The sequence below is a fragment of the Triturus cristatus genome, chromosome 1_1 (assembly GCF_964204655.1).
Source record: "Triturus cristatus chromosome 1_1, aTriCri1.1, whole genome shotgun sequence".
NCBI classification, from domain to species: Eukaryota; Metazoa; Chordata; class Amphibia; order Caudata; family Salamandridae; genus Triturus; species Triturus cristatus.
In genome coordinates, this window is record NC_140579.1 from 288,242,528 (window position 1) to 288,257,774 (window position 15,247).

Below are 15,247 nucleotides of genomic sequence, written 5' to 3' on the forward strand. Positions count from 1 at the left end.
TCACGTCTGAGCATACCCTGCCAACTTATGGCGAACAAAGCGGTACAAAAGGGGGTGATGATAGACGGAGCATCAGAACTAATCAAACACTCACACCCAGTCAACAGATCTGGGTTTGATCCATCACCGTTCTTTAGCCCACTCTGCCACCCCAGTTCAGACATAGCCATATGCAAATCAGTCCGACCCTGTGCCTCATGGTAACAGTCCAGCCCGAACTGCCAAGCCATGCCTTCCCTGGACCGGAAACAAGCTTCCTAGAACCGGTTTCTAGCATTTCAGCCGTCTTCAGCCAGGCTTGCTTGAATCCAGTGGCAAAGTGAGCAAGGGACTCACGTCTGAGCATACCCTGCCAACTTATGGCGAACAAAGCGGTACAAAAGGGGGTGGTGATAGACGGAGCATCAGAACTAATCAAACACTCACACCCAGTCAACAGATCTGGGTTTGCTCCATCACAGTTCTTTAGCCCACTCTACCACCCCAGTTCAGACATGGCCATATGCAAATCAATCTGACCCTGTGCCTCATGGGAACAGTCCAGCCCGACCTGCCAAGCCATGCCTTCCCTGGACCGGAAACAAGCTTCCTAGGACCGGTTTCTGGCCTTTCAGCCACCTTCAGCCAGGCTTGCTTGAATCCAGTGGCAAAGTGAGCAAGGGACTCAGGTCTGAGCATACCCTGCCAACTTATGGCGAACAAAGCGGTACAAAAGGGGGTGGTGATAGACGGAGCATCACAACTAATCAAACACTCACACCCAGTCAACAGATCTGGGTTTGATCCATCACCGTTCTTTAGCCCACTCTGCCACCCCAGTTCAGACATGGCCATATGCAAATCAGTCTGACCCTGTGCCTCATGGGAAAAGTCCAGCCCGAACTGCCAAGCCATGCCTTCCCTGGACCGGAAACAAGCTTCCTAGGACCGTTTTCTGGCATTTCAGCCGTCTTCAGCCAGGCTTGCTTGAATCCAGTGGCAATGTGAGCAAGGGACTCACGTCTGAGCATACCCTGCCAACTTATGGAGAACAAACGGTACAAAAGGGGGTGGTGATAGACGGAGCATCAGAACTAATCAAACACTCACACCCTGTCAACAGATCGGGGTTTGATCCATCACCGTTCTTTAGCCCACTCTGCCACCCCAGTTCAGACATGGCCATATGCAAATCAGTCTGACCCTGTGCCTCATGGGAACAGTCCAGCCCGAACGGCCAAGCCATGCCTATCCTGGACCAGAAACAAGCTTCCTAGGACCGGTTTCTGGCATTTCAGCCATCGAAAGCCAGGCTTGCTTAAATCCAGTGGCAAAGTGAGCAAGGGACTCACGTCTGAGCATACCCTGCCAACTTATGGCGAACAAAGCGGTACAAAAGGGGGTGGTGATAGACGGAGCATCAGAACTAATCAAACACTCACACCCAGTCAACAGATCTGGGTTTGATCCATCACCGTTCTTTAGCCCACTCTGCCACCCCAGTTCAGACATGGCCATATGCAAATCAGTCTGACCCTGTGCCTCATGGGAACAGTCCAGCCCGAACTGCCAAGCCATGCCTTCCCTGGACCGGAAACAAGCTTCCTAGGACCGGTTTCTGGCATTTCAGCCGTCTTCAGCCAGGCTTGCTTGAATCCAGTGGCAAAGTGAGCAAGGGACTCACGTCTGAGCATACCCTGCCAACTTATGGCGAACAAAGCGGTACAAAAGGGGGTGGTGATAGACAGAGCATCAGAACTAATCAAACACTCACACCCAGTCAACAGATCTGGGTCTGCTCCATCACAGTTCTTTAGCCCACTCTACCACCCCAGTTCAGACATGGCCATATGCAAATCAATCTGACCCTGTGCCTCATGGGAACAGTCCAGCCCGAACTGCCAAGCCATGCCTTCCCATGACCGGAAACAAGCTTTCTAGGACCGGTTTCTGGCCTTTCAGCCGCCTTCAGCCAGGCTTGCTTGAATCCAGTGGCAAAGTGAGCAAGGGACTCACGTCTGAGCATACCCTGCCAACTTATGGCGAACAAAGCGGTACAAAAGGGGGTGGTGATAGACGGAGCATCAGAACTAATCAAACACTCACACCCAGTCAACAGATCTGGGTTTGATCCATCACCGTTCTTTAGCCCACTCTGCCACCCCAGTTCAGACATGGTCATATGCAAATCAGTCTGACCCTGTGCCTCATGGGAACAGTCCAGCCCGAACTGCCAAGCCATGCCTTCCCTGGACTGGAAACAAGCTTCCTAGGACCGGTTTCTGGCATTTCAGCCGTCTTCAGCCAGGCTTGCTTGAATCCAGTGGCAAAGTGAGCAACGGACTTCATCTGAGCATACCCTGCCAACTTATGGCGAACAAAGCGGTACAAAAGGGGGTGGTGATAGACGGAGCATCAGATCTAATCAAACACTCACACCCAGTCAACAGATCTGGGTTTGATCCATCACCGTTCTTTAGCCCACTCCGCCACCCCAGTTCAGACATGGCCATATGCAAATCAGTCTGACCCTGTGCCTCATGATAACAGTCCAGCCCGAACTGCCAAGCCATGCCTTCCCTGGACCGGAAACAAGCTTCCTAGGACCGGTTTGTGGCATTTCAGCCGTCTTCAGCCAGGCTTGCTTGAATCCAGTGGCAAAGTGAGCAAGGGACTCACGTCTGAGCATACCCTGCCAACTTATGGCGAACAAAGGGGTACAAAAGGGGGTGGTGATAGACGGAGCATCAGAACTAATCAAACACTCACACCCAGTCAACAGATCTGGGTTTGATCCATCACCGTTCTTTAGCCCACTCTGCCACCCCAGTTCAGACATGGCCATATGCAAATCAGTCCGACCCTGTGCCTCATGGTAACAGTCCAGCCCGAACTGCCAAGCCATGCCTTCCCTGGACCGGAAACAAGCTTCCTAGAACCGGTTTCTAGCATTTCAGCCGTCTTCAGCCAGGCTTGCTTGAATCCAGTGGCAAAGTGAGCAAGGGACTCACGTCTGAGCATACCCTGCCAACTTATGGCGAACAAAGCGGTACAAAAGGGGGTGGTGATAGACGGAGCATCAGAACTAATCAAACACTCACACCCAGTCAACAGATCTGGGTTTGATCCATCACCGTTCTTTAGCCCACTCTGCCACCCCAGTTCAGACATGGCCATATGCAAATCAGTCTGACCCTGTGCCTCATGGGAACAGTCCAGCCCGAACTGCCAAGCCATGCCTTCCCTGGACCGGAAACAAGCTTCCTAGGACCGGTTTCTCGCATTTCAGCCGTCTTCAGCCAGGCTTGCTTGAATCCAGTGGCAAAGTGAGCAAGGGACTTCATCTGAGCATACCCTGCCAACTTATGGCGAACAAAGCGGTACAAAAGGGGGTGGTGATAGACGGAGCATCAGATCTAATCAAACACTCACACCCAGTCAACAGATCTGGGTTTGATCCATCACCGTTCATTAGCCCACTCCGCCACCCCAGTTCAGACATGGCCATATGCAAATCAGTCTGACCCTGTGCCTCATGGGAACAGTCCAGCCCGAACGGCCAAGCCATGCCTATCCTGGACCAGAAACAAGCTTCCTAGGACCGGTTTCTGGCATTTCAGCCATCTAAAGCCAGGCTTGCTTAAATCCAGTGGCAAAGTGAGCAAGGGACTCACGTCTGAGCATACCCTGCCAACTTATGGCGAACAAAGCGGTACAAAAGGGGGTGGTGATAGACGGAGCATCAGAACTAATCAAACACTCACACCCAGTCAACAGATCTGGGTTTGATCCATCACCGTTCTTTAGCCCACTCTGCCACCCCAGTTCAGACATGGCCATATGCAAATCAGTCTGACCCTGTGCCTCATGGGAACAGTCCAGCCCGAACTGCCAAGCCATGCCTTCCCTGGACCGGAAACAAGCTTCCTAGGACCGGTTTCTGGCATTTCAGCCGTCTTCAGCCAGGCTTGCTTGAATCCAGTGGCAAAGTGAGCAAGGGACTCACGTCTGAGCATACCCTGCCAACTTATGGCGAACAAAGCGGTACAAAAGGGGGTGGTGATGGACGGAGCATCAGAACCAATCAAACACTCACACCCAGTCAACAGATCTGGGTTTGATCCATCACCGTTCTTTAGCCCACTCTGCCACCCCAGTTCAGACATGGCCATATGCAAATCAGTCTGACCCTGTGCCTCATGGGAACAGTCCAGCCCGAACTGCCAAGCCATGCCTTCCCTGGACCGGAAACAAGCTTCCTAGGACCGGTTTCTGGCATTTCAGACGTCTTCAGCCAGGCTTGCTTGAATCCAGAGGCAAAGTGAGCAAGGGACTCACGTCTGAGCATACCCTGCCAACTTATGGCGAACAAAGCGGTACAAAAGGGGGTGGTGATGGACGGAGCATCAGAACCAATCAAACACTCACACCGAGTCAACAGATCTGGGTTTGATCCATCACCGTTCTTTAGCCCACTCTGCCACCCCAGTTCAGACATGGCCATATGCAAATCAGTCTGACCCTGTGCCTCATGGGAACAGTGTAGCCTGAACTGCCAAGCCATGTCTTCCCAGGACTGGAAACAAGCTTCCTAGGATCAGTTTCTGGCATTTCAGCCGTCTTCAACCAGGCTTGCTTGAATCCAGTGGCAAAGTGAGCAAGGGACTCACGTCTGAGCATACCCTGCCAACTTATGGTGAACAAAGCGGTACAAAAGGGGGTGGTGATGGACGGAGCATCAGAACCAATCAAACACTCACACCCAGTCAACAGATCTGGGTTTGATCCATCACCGTTCTTTAGCCCACTCTGCCACCCCAGTTCAGACATGGCCATATGCAAATCAGTCTGACCCTGTGCCTTATGGGAACAGTCCAGCCCGAACTGCCAAGCCATGCCTTCCCTGGACCGGAAACAAGCTTCCTAGGACCGGTTTCTGGCATTTCAGCCGTCTTCAGCCAGGCTTGCTTGAATCCAGTGGCAAAGTGAGCAAGGGACTCACGTCTGAGCATACCCTGCCAACTTATGGCGAACAAAGCGGTACAAAAGGGGGTGGTGATAGACGGAGCATCAGAACTAATCAAACACTCACACCTAGTCAACAGATCTGGGTTTGATCCATCACCGTTCTTTAGCCCACTCTGCCACCCCAGTTCAGACATGGCCATATGCAAATCAGTCTGACCCTGTGCCTCATGGGAACAGTCCAGCCCGAACTGCCAAGCCATGCCTTCCCTGGACCGGAAACAAGCTTCCTAGGACCGGTTTCTGGCATTTCAGCCGTCTTCAGCCAGGCTTGCTTGAATCCAGTGGCAAAGTGAGCAAGGGACTCACGTCTGAGCATACCCTGCCAACTTATGGCGAACAAAGCGGTACAAAAGGGGGTGATGATAGACGGAGCATCAGAACTAATCAAACACTCACACCCAGTCAACAGATCTGGGTTTGATCCATCACCGTTCTTTAGCCCACTCTGCCACCCCAGTTCAGACATAGCCATATGCAAATCAGTCCGACCCTGTGCCTCAGGGTAACAGTCCAGCCCGAACTGCCAAGCCATGCCTTCCCTGGACCGGAAACAAGCTTCCTAGAACCGGTTTCTAGCATTTCAGCCGTCTTCAGCCAGGCTTGCTTGAATCCAGTGGCAAAGTGAGCAAGGGACTCACGTCTGAGCATACCCTGCCAACTTATGGCGAACAAAGCGGTACAAAAGGGGGTGGTGATAGACGGAGCATCAGAACTAATCAAACACTCACACCCAGTCAACAGATCTGGGTTTGCTCCATCACAGTTCTTTAGCCCACTCTACAACCCCAGTTCAGACATGGCCATATGCAAATCAATCTGACCCTGTGCCTCATGGGAACAGTCCAGCCCGACCTGCCAAGCCATGCCTTCCCTGGACCGGAAACAAGCTTCCTAGGACCGGTTTCTGGCCTTTCAGCCGCCTTCAGCCAGGCTTGCTCGAATCCAGTGGCAAAGTGAGCAAGGGACTCAGGTCTGAGCATACCCTGCCAACTTATGGCGAACAAAGCGGTACAAAAGGGGGTGGTGATAGACGGAGCATCACAACTAATCAAACACTCACACCCAGTCAACAGATCTGGGTTTGATCCATCACCGTTCTTTAGCCCACTCTGCCATCCCAGTTCAGACATGGCCATATGCAAATCAGTCTGACCCTGTGCCTCATGGGAAAAGTCCAGCCCGAACTGCCAAGCCATGCCTTCCCTGGACCGGAAACAAGCTTCCTAGGACCGTTTTCTGGCATTTCAGCTGTCTTCAGCCAGGCTTGCTTGAATCCAGTGGCAATGTGAGCAAGGGACTCACGTCTGAGCATACCCTGCCAACTTATGGAGAACAAACGGTACAAAAGGGGGTGGTGATAGACGGAGCATCAGAACTAATCAAACACTCACACCCTGTCAACAGATCGGGGTTTGATCCATCACCGTTTTGTAGCCCACTCTGCCACCCCAGTTCAGACATGGCCATATGCAAATCAGTCTGACCCTGTGCCTCATGGGAACAGTCCAGCCCGAACGGCCAAGCCATGCCTATCCTGGACCAGAAACAAGCTTCCTAGGACCGGTTTCTGGCATTTCAGCCATCTAAAGCCAGGCTTGCTTAAATCCAGTGGCAAAGTGAGCAAGGGACTCACGTCTGAGCATACCCTGCCAACTTATGGCGAACAAAGCGGTACAAAAGGGGGTGGTGATAGACGGAGCATCAGAACTAATCAAACACTCACACCCAGTCAACAGATCTGGGTTTGATCCATCACCGTTCTTTAGCCCACTCTGCCACCCCAGTTCAGACATGGCCATATGCAAATCAGTCTGACCCTGTGCCTCATGGGAACAGTCCAGCCCGAACTGCCAAGCCATGCCTTCCCTGGACCGGAAACAAGCTTCCTAGGACCGGTTTCTGGCATTTCAGCCGTCTTCAGCCAGGCTTGCTTGAATCCAGTGGCAAAGTGAGCAAGGGACTCACGTCTGAGCATACCCTGCCAACTTATGGCGAACAAAGCGGTACAAAAGGGGGTGGTGATGGACGGAGCATCAGAACCAATCAAACACTCACACCCAGTCAACAGATCTGGGTTTGATCCATCACCGTTCTTTAGCCCACTCTGCCACCCCAGTTCAGACATGGCCATATGCAAATCAGTCTGACCCTGTGCCTCATGGGAACAGTCCAGCCCGAACTGCCAAGCCATGCCTTCCCTGGACCGGAAACAAGCTTCCTAGGACCGGTTTCTGGCATTTCAGACGTCTTCAGCCAGGCTTGCTTGAATCCAGAGGCAAAGTGAGCAAGGGACTCACGTCTGAGCATACCCTGCCAACTTATGGCGAACAAAGCGGTACAAAAGGGGGTGGTGATGGACGGAGCATCAGAACCAATCAAACACTCACACCGAGTCAACAGATCTGGGTTTGATCCATCACCGTTCTTTAGCCCACTCTGCCACCCCAGTTCAGACATGGCCATATGCAAATCAGTCTGACCCTGTGCCTCATGGGAACAGTGTAGCCTGAACTGCCAAGCCATGCCTTCCCAGGACTGGAAACAAGCTTCCTAGGATCAGTTTCTGGCATTTCAGCCGTCTTCAACCAGGCTTGCTTGAATCCAGTGGCAAAGTGAGCAAGGGACTCACGTCTGAGCATACCCTGCCAACTTATGGTGAACAAAGCGGTACAAAAGGGGGTGGTGATGGACGGAGCATCAGAACCAATCAAACACTCACACCCAGTCAACAGATCTGGGTTTGATCCATCACCGTTCTTTAGCCCACTCTGCCACCCCAGTTCAGACATGGCCATATGCAAATCAGTCTGACCCTGTGCCTTATGGGAACAGTCCAGCCCGAACTGCCAAGCCATGCCTTCCCTGGACCGGAAACAAGCTTCCTAGGACCGGTTTCTGGCATTTCAGCCGTCTTCAGCCAGGCTTGCTTGAATCCAGTGGCAAAGTGAGCAAGGGACTCACGTCTGAGCATACCCTGCCAACTTATGGCGAACAAAGCGGTACAAAAGGGGGTGGTGATGGACGGAGCATCAGAACCAATCAAACACTCCCACCCAATCAACAGATCTGGGTTTGATCCATCACCGTTCTTTAGCCCACTCTGCCACCCCAGTTCAGACATGGCCATATGCAAATCAGTCTGACCCTGTGCCTCATGGGAACAGTCCAGCCCGAACTGCCAAGCCATGCCTTCCCTGGACCGGAAACAAGCTTCCTAGGACCGGTTTCTGGCATTTCAGCCGTCTTCAGCCAGGCTTGCTTGAATCCAGTGGCAAAGTGAGCAAGGGACTCACGTCTGAGCATACCCTACCAACTTATGGCGAACAAAGCGGTACAAAAGGGGGTGGTGATGGACGGAGCATCAGAACCAATCAAACACTCACACCCAGTCAACAGATCTGGGTTTGATCCATCACCGTTCTTTAGCCCACTCTGCCACCCCAGTTCAGACATGGCCATATGCAAATCAGTCTGACCCTGTGCCTCATGGGAACAGTCCAGCCCGAACTGCCAAGCCATGCCTTCCCTGGACCGGAAACAAGCTTCCTAGGACCGGTTTCTGGCATTTCAGCCGTCTTCAGCCAGGCTTGCTTGAATCCAGTGGCAAAGTGAGCAAGGGACTCACGTCTGAGCATACCCTGCCAACTTATGGCGAACAAAGCGGTACAAAAGGGGGTGGTGATGGACGGAGCATCAGAACCAATCAAACACTCACACCCACTCAACAGATCTGGGTTTGATCCATCACCGTTCTTTAGCCCACTCTGCCACCCCAGTTCAGACATGGCCATATGCAAATCAGTCTGACCCTGTGCCTCATGGGAACAGTCCAGCCCGAACTGCCAAGCCATGCCTTCCCTGGACCGGAAACAAGCTTCCTAGGAGCGGCTTCTGGCATTTCAGCCGTCTTCAGCCAGGCTTGCTTGAATCCAGTGGCAAAGTGAGCAAGGGACTCACGTCTGAGCATACCCTGCCAACTTATGGCGAACAAAGCGGTACAAAAGGGGGTGGTGATGGACGGAGCATCAGAACCAATCAAACACTCACACCCAGTCAACAGATCTGGGTTTGATCCATCACCGTTCTTTAGCCCACTCTGCCACCCCAGTTCAGACATGGCCATATGCAAATCAGTCTGACCCTGTGCCTTATGGGAACAGTCCAGCCCAAACTGCCAAGCCATGCCTTCCCTGGACCGGAAACAAGCTTCCTAGGACCGGCTTCTGGCATTTCAGCCGTCTTCAGCCAGGCTTGCTTGAAACCAGTGGCAAAGTGAGCAAGGGACTCACTTCTGAGCATACCCTGCCAACTTATGGCGAACAAAGCGGTACAAAAGGGGGTGGTGATGGACGGAGCATCAGAACCAATCAAACACTCACACCAAGTCAACAAATCTGGGTTTGATCCATCACCGTTCTTTAGCCCACTCTGCCACCCCAGTTCAGACATGGCCATATGCAAATATGTCTGACCCTGTGCCTCATGGGAACAGTCCAGCCCGAACTGCCAAGCCATGCCTTCCCTGGACCGGAAACAAGCTTCCTAGGACCGGTTTCTGGCATTTCAGCCGTCTTCAGCCAGGCTTGCTTGAATCCAGTGGCAAAGTGAGCAAGGGACTCACGTCTGAGCATACCCTGCCAACTTACGGCGAACAAAGCGGTGCAAAAGGGGGTGGTGATGGACGGAGCATCAGAACCAATCAAACACTCACACCCAGTCAACAGATCCACCGTTCTTTAGCCCACTCTGCCACCCCAGTTCAGACATGGCCATATGCAAATCAGTCTGACCCTGTGCCTCATGGGAACAGTCCAGCCCGAACTGCCAAGCCATGCCTTCCCTGGACCGGAAACAAGCTTCCTAGGACCGGTTTCTGGCATTTCAGCCGTCTTCAGCCAGGCTTGCTTGAATCCAGTGGCAAAGTGAGCAAGGGACTCACGTCTGAGCATACCCTGCCAACTAATGGCGAACAAAGCGGTACAAAAGGGGGTGGTGATGGACGGAGCATCAGAACCAATCAAACACTCACACCCAGTCAACAGATCTGGGTTTGATCCATCACCGTTCTTTAGCCCACTCTGCCACCCCAGTTCAGACATGGCCATATGCAAATCAGTCTGACCCTGTGCCTCATGGGAACAGTCCAGCCCGAACTGCCAAGCCATGCCTTCCCTGGACCGGAAACAAGCTTCCTAGGACCGGTTTCTGGCATTTCAGCCGTCTTCAGCCAGGCTTGCTTGAATCCAGTGGCAAAGTGAGCAAGGGACTCACGTCTGAGCATACCCTGCCAACTTATGGCGAACAAAGTGGTACAAAAGGGGGTGGTGATGGACGGAGCATCAGAACCAATCAAACACTCCCACCCATTCAACAGATCTGGGTTTGATCCATCACTGTTCTTTAGACCACTCTGCCACCCCAGTTCAGACATGGCCATATGCAAATCAGTCTGACCCTGTGCCTCATGGGAACAGTTCAGCCCGAACTGCCAAGCCATGCCTTCCCTGGACCGGAAACAAGCTTCCTAGGACCGGTTTCTGGCATTTCAGCCGTCTTCAGCCAGGCTTGCTTGAATCTAGTGGTAAAGTGAGCAAGGGACTCACGTCTGAGCATACCCTACCAACTTATGGCGAACAAAGCGGTACAAAAGGGGGTGGTGATGGACGGAGCATCAGAACCAATCAAACACTCACACCCAGTCAACAGATCTGGGTTTGATCCATCACCGTTCTTTAGCCCACTCTGCCACCCCAGTTCAGACATGGCCATATGCAAATCAGTCTGACCCTGTGCCTCATGGGAACAGTCCAGCCCGAACTGCCAAGCCATGCCTTCCCTGGAACGGAAACAAGCTTCCTAGGACCGGTTTCTGGCATTTCAGCCGTCTTCTGCCAGGCTTGCTTGAATCCAGTGGCAAAGTGAGCAAGGGACTCACGTCTGAGCATACCCTGCCAACTTATGGCGAACAAAGCGGTACAAAAGGGGGTGGTGATGGACGGAGCATCAGAACCAATCAAACACTCACACCCAGTCAACAGATCTGGGTTTGATCCATCACCATTCTTTCGCCCACTCTGCCACCCCAGTTCAGACATGGCCATATGCAAATCAGTCTGACCCTGTGCCTCATGGGAACAGTCCAGCCCGAACTGCCAAGCCATGCCTTCCCTGGACCGGAAACAAGCTTCCTAGGACCGGTTTCTGGCATTTCAGCCGTCTTCAGCCAGGCTTGCTTGAATCCAGTGGCAAAGTGAGCAAGGGACTCACGTCTGAGCATACCCTGCCAACTTATGGCAAACAAAGCGGTACAAAAGGGGGTGATGATAGACGGAGCATCAGAACTAATCAAACACTCACACCCAGTCAACAGATCTGGGTTTGATCCATCACCGTTCTTTAGCCCACTCTGCCACCCCAGTTCAGACATAGCCATATGCAAATCAGTCTGACCCTGTGCCTCATGGGAAAAGTCCAGCCCGAACTGCCAAGCCATGCCTTCCCTGGACCGGAAACAAGCTTCCTAGGACCGTTTTCTGGCATTTCAGCCGTCTTCAGCCAGGCTTGCTTGAATCCAGTGGCAATGTGAGCAAGGGACTCACGTCTGAGCATACCCTGCCAACTTATGGAGAACAAACGGTACAAAAGGGGGTGGTGATAGACGGAGCATCAGAACTAATCAAACACTCACACCCTGTCAACAGATCGGGGTTTGATCCATCACCGTTCTTTAGCCCACTCTGCCACCCCAGTTCAGACATGGCCATATGCAAATCAGTCTGACCCTGTGCCTCATGGGAACAGTCCAGCCCGAACGGCCAAGCCATGCCTATCCTGGACCAGAAACAAGCTTCCTAGGACCGGTTTCTGGCATTTCAGCCATCTAAAGCCAGGCTTGCTTAAATCCAGTGGCAAAGTGAGCAAGGGACTCACGTCTGAGCATACCCTGCCAATTTATGGCGAACAAAGCGGTACAAAAGGGGGTGGTGATAGACGGAGCATCAGAACTAATCAAACACTCACACCCAGTCAACAGATCTGGGTTTGTTCCATCACCGTTCTTTAGCCCACTCTGCCACCCCAGTTCAGACAAAGCCATATGCAAATCAGTCTGACCCTGTGCCTCATGGGAACAGTCCAGCCCGAACTGCCAAGCCATGCCTTCCCTGGACCGGAAACAAGCTTCCTAGGACCGGTTTCTGGCATTTCAGCCGTCTTCAGCCAGGCTTGCTTGAATCCAGTGGCAAAGTGAGCAAGGGACTCACATCTGAGCATACCCTGCCAACTTATGGCGAACAAAGCGGTACAAAAGGGGGTGGTGATAGACGGAGCATCAGAACTAATCAAACACTCACACCCAGTCAACAGATCTGGGTTTGATCCATCACCGTTCTTTAGCCCACTCTGCTACCCCAGTTCAGACAAGGCCATATGCAAATCAGTCCGACCCTGTGCCTCATGGTAACAGTCCAGCCCGAACTGCCAAGCCATGCCTTCCCTGGACCGGAAATAAGCTTCCTAGAACCGGTTTCTAGCATTTCAGCCGTCTTCAGCGAGGCTTGCTTGAATCCAGTGGCAAAGTGAGCAAGGGACTCACGTCTGAGCATACCCTGCCAACTTATGGCGAACAAAGCGGTACAAAAGGGGGTGGTGATAGACGGAGCATCACAACTAATCAAACACTCACACCCAGTCAACAGATCTGGGTTTGATCCATCACCGTTCTTTAGCCCACTCTGCCACCCCAGTTCAGACATGGCCATATGCAAATCAGTCTGACCCTGTGCCTCATGGGAACAGTCCAGCCCGAACTGCCAAACCATGCCTTCCCTGGACCGGAAACAAGCTTTCTAGGACCGGTTTCTGGCCTTTCAGCCGTCTTCAGCCAGGCTTGCTTGAATCCAGTGGCAAAGTGAGCAAGGGACTCACGTCTGAGCATACCCTGCCAACTTATGGCGAACAAAGCGGTACAAAAGGAGGTGGTGATAGACGGAGCATCAGAACTAATCAAACACTCACACCCAGTCAACAGATCTGGGTTTGATCCATCACCGTTCTTTAGCCCACTCTGCCACCCCAGTTCAGACATGGCCATATGCAAATCAGTCCGACCCTGTGCCTCATGGTAACAGTCCAGCCCGAACTGCCAAGCCATGCCTTCCCTGGACCGGAAACATGCTTCCTAGAACCGGTTTCTGGCATTTCAGCCGTCTTCAGCCAGGCTTGCTTGAATCCAGTGGCAAAGTGAGCAAGGGACTCACGTCTGAGCATACCCTGCCAACTTATGGCAAACAAAGCGGTACAAAAGGGGGTGGTGATAGACGGAGCATCAGAACTAATCAAACACTCACACCCAGTCAACAGATCTGGGTTTGATCCATCACCGTTCTTTAGCCCACTCTGCCACCCCAGTTCAGACATGGCCATATGCAAATCAGTCTGACCCTTTGCCTCATGGGAACAGTCCAGCCCGAACTGCCAAGCCATGCATTCCCTGGACCGGAAACAAGCTTCCTAGGACCGGTTTCTGGCATTTCAGCCGTGTTCAGCCAGGCTTGCTTGAATCCAGTGGCAAAGTGAGCAAGGGACTCACGTCTGAGCATACCCTGCCAACTTATGGCGAACAAAGCGGTACAAAAGGGGGTGGTGATAGACGGAGCATCAGAACTAATCAAACACTCACACCTAGTCAACAGATCTGGGTTTGATCCATCACCGTTCTTTAGCCCACTCTGCCACCCCAGTTCAGACATGGCCATATGCAAATCAGTCTGACCCTGTGCCTCATGGGAACAGTCCAGCCCGAACTGCCAAGCCATGCCTTCCCTGGACCGGAAACAAGCTTCCTAGGACCGGTTTCTGGCATTTCAGCCGTCTTCAGCCAGGCTTGCTTGAATCCAGTGGCAAAGTGAGCAAGGGACTCACGTCTGAGCATACCCTGCCAACTTATGGCGAACAAAGCGGTACAAAAGGGGGTGATGATAGACGGAGCATCAGAACTAATCAAACACTCACACCCAGTCAACAGATCTGGGTTTGATCCATCACCGTTCTTTAGCCCACTCTGCCACCCCAGTTCAGACATAGCCATATGCAAATCAGTCCGACCCTGTGCCTCATGGTAACAGTCCAGCCCGAACTGCCAAGCCATGCCTTCCCTGGACCGGAAACAAGCTTCCTAGAACCGGTTTCTAGCATTTCAGCCGTCTTCAGCCAGGCTTTCTTGAATCCAGTGGCAAAGTGAGCAAGGGACTCACGTCTGAGCATACCCTGCCAACTTATGGCGAACAAAGCGGTACAAAAGGGGGTGGTGATAGACGGAGCATCAGAACTAATCAAACACTCACACCCAGTCAACAGATCTGGGTTTGCTCCATCACAGTTCTTTAGCCCACTCTACCACCCCAGTTCAGACATGGCCATATGCAAATCAATCTGACCCTGTGCCTCATGGGAACAGTCCAGCCCGACCTGCCAAGCCATGCCTTCCCTGGACCGGAAACAAGCTTCCTAGGACCGGTTTCTGGCCTTTCAGCCGCCTTCAGCCAGGCTTGCTTGAATCCAGTGGCAAAGTGAGCAAGGGACTCAGGTCTGAGCATACCCTGCCAACTTATGGCGAACAAAGCGGTACAAAAGGGGGTGGTGATAGACGGAGCATCACAACTAATCAAACACTCACACCCAGTCAACAGATCTGGGTTTGATCCATCACCGTTCTTTAGCCCACTCTGCCACCCAAGTTCAGACATGGCCATATGCAAATCAGTCTGACCCTGTGCCTCATGGGAAAAGTCCAGCCCGAACTGCCAAGCCATGCCTTCCCTGGACCGGAAACAAGCTTCCTAGGACCGTTTTCTGGCATTTCAGCCGTCTTCAGCCAGGCTTGCTTGAATCCAGTGGCAATGTGAGCAAGGGACTCACGTCTGAGCATACCCTGCCAACTTATGGAGAACAAACGGTACAAAAGGGGGTGGTGATAGACGGAGCATCAGAACTAATAAAACACTCACACCCTGTCAACAGATCGGGGTTTGATCCATCACCGTTCTTTAGCCCACTCTGCCACCCCAGTTCAGACATGGCCATATGCAAATCAGTCTGACCCTGTGCCTCATGGGAACAGTCCAGCCCGAACGGCCAAGCCATGCCTATCCTGGACCAGAAACAAGCTTCCTAGGACCGGTTTCTGGCATTTCAGCCATCTAAAGCCAGGCTTGCTTAAATCCAGTGGCAAAGTGAGCAA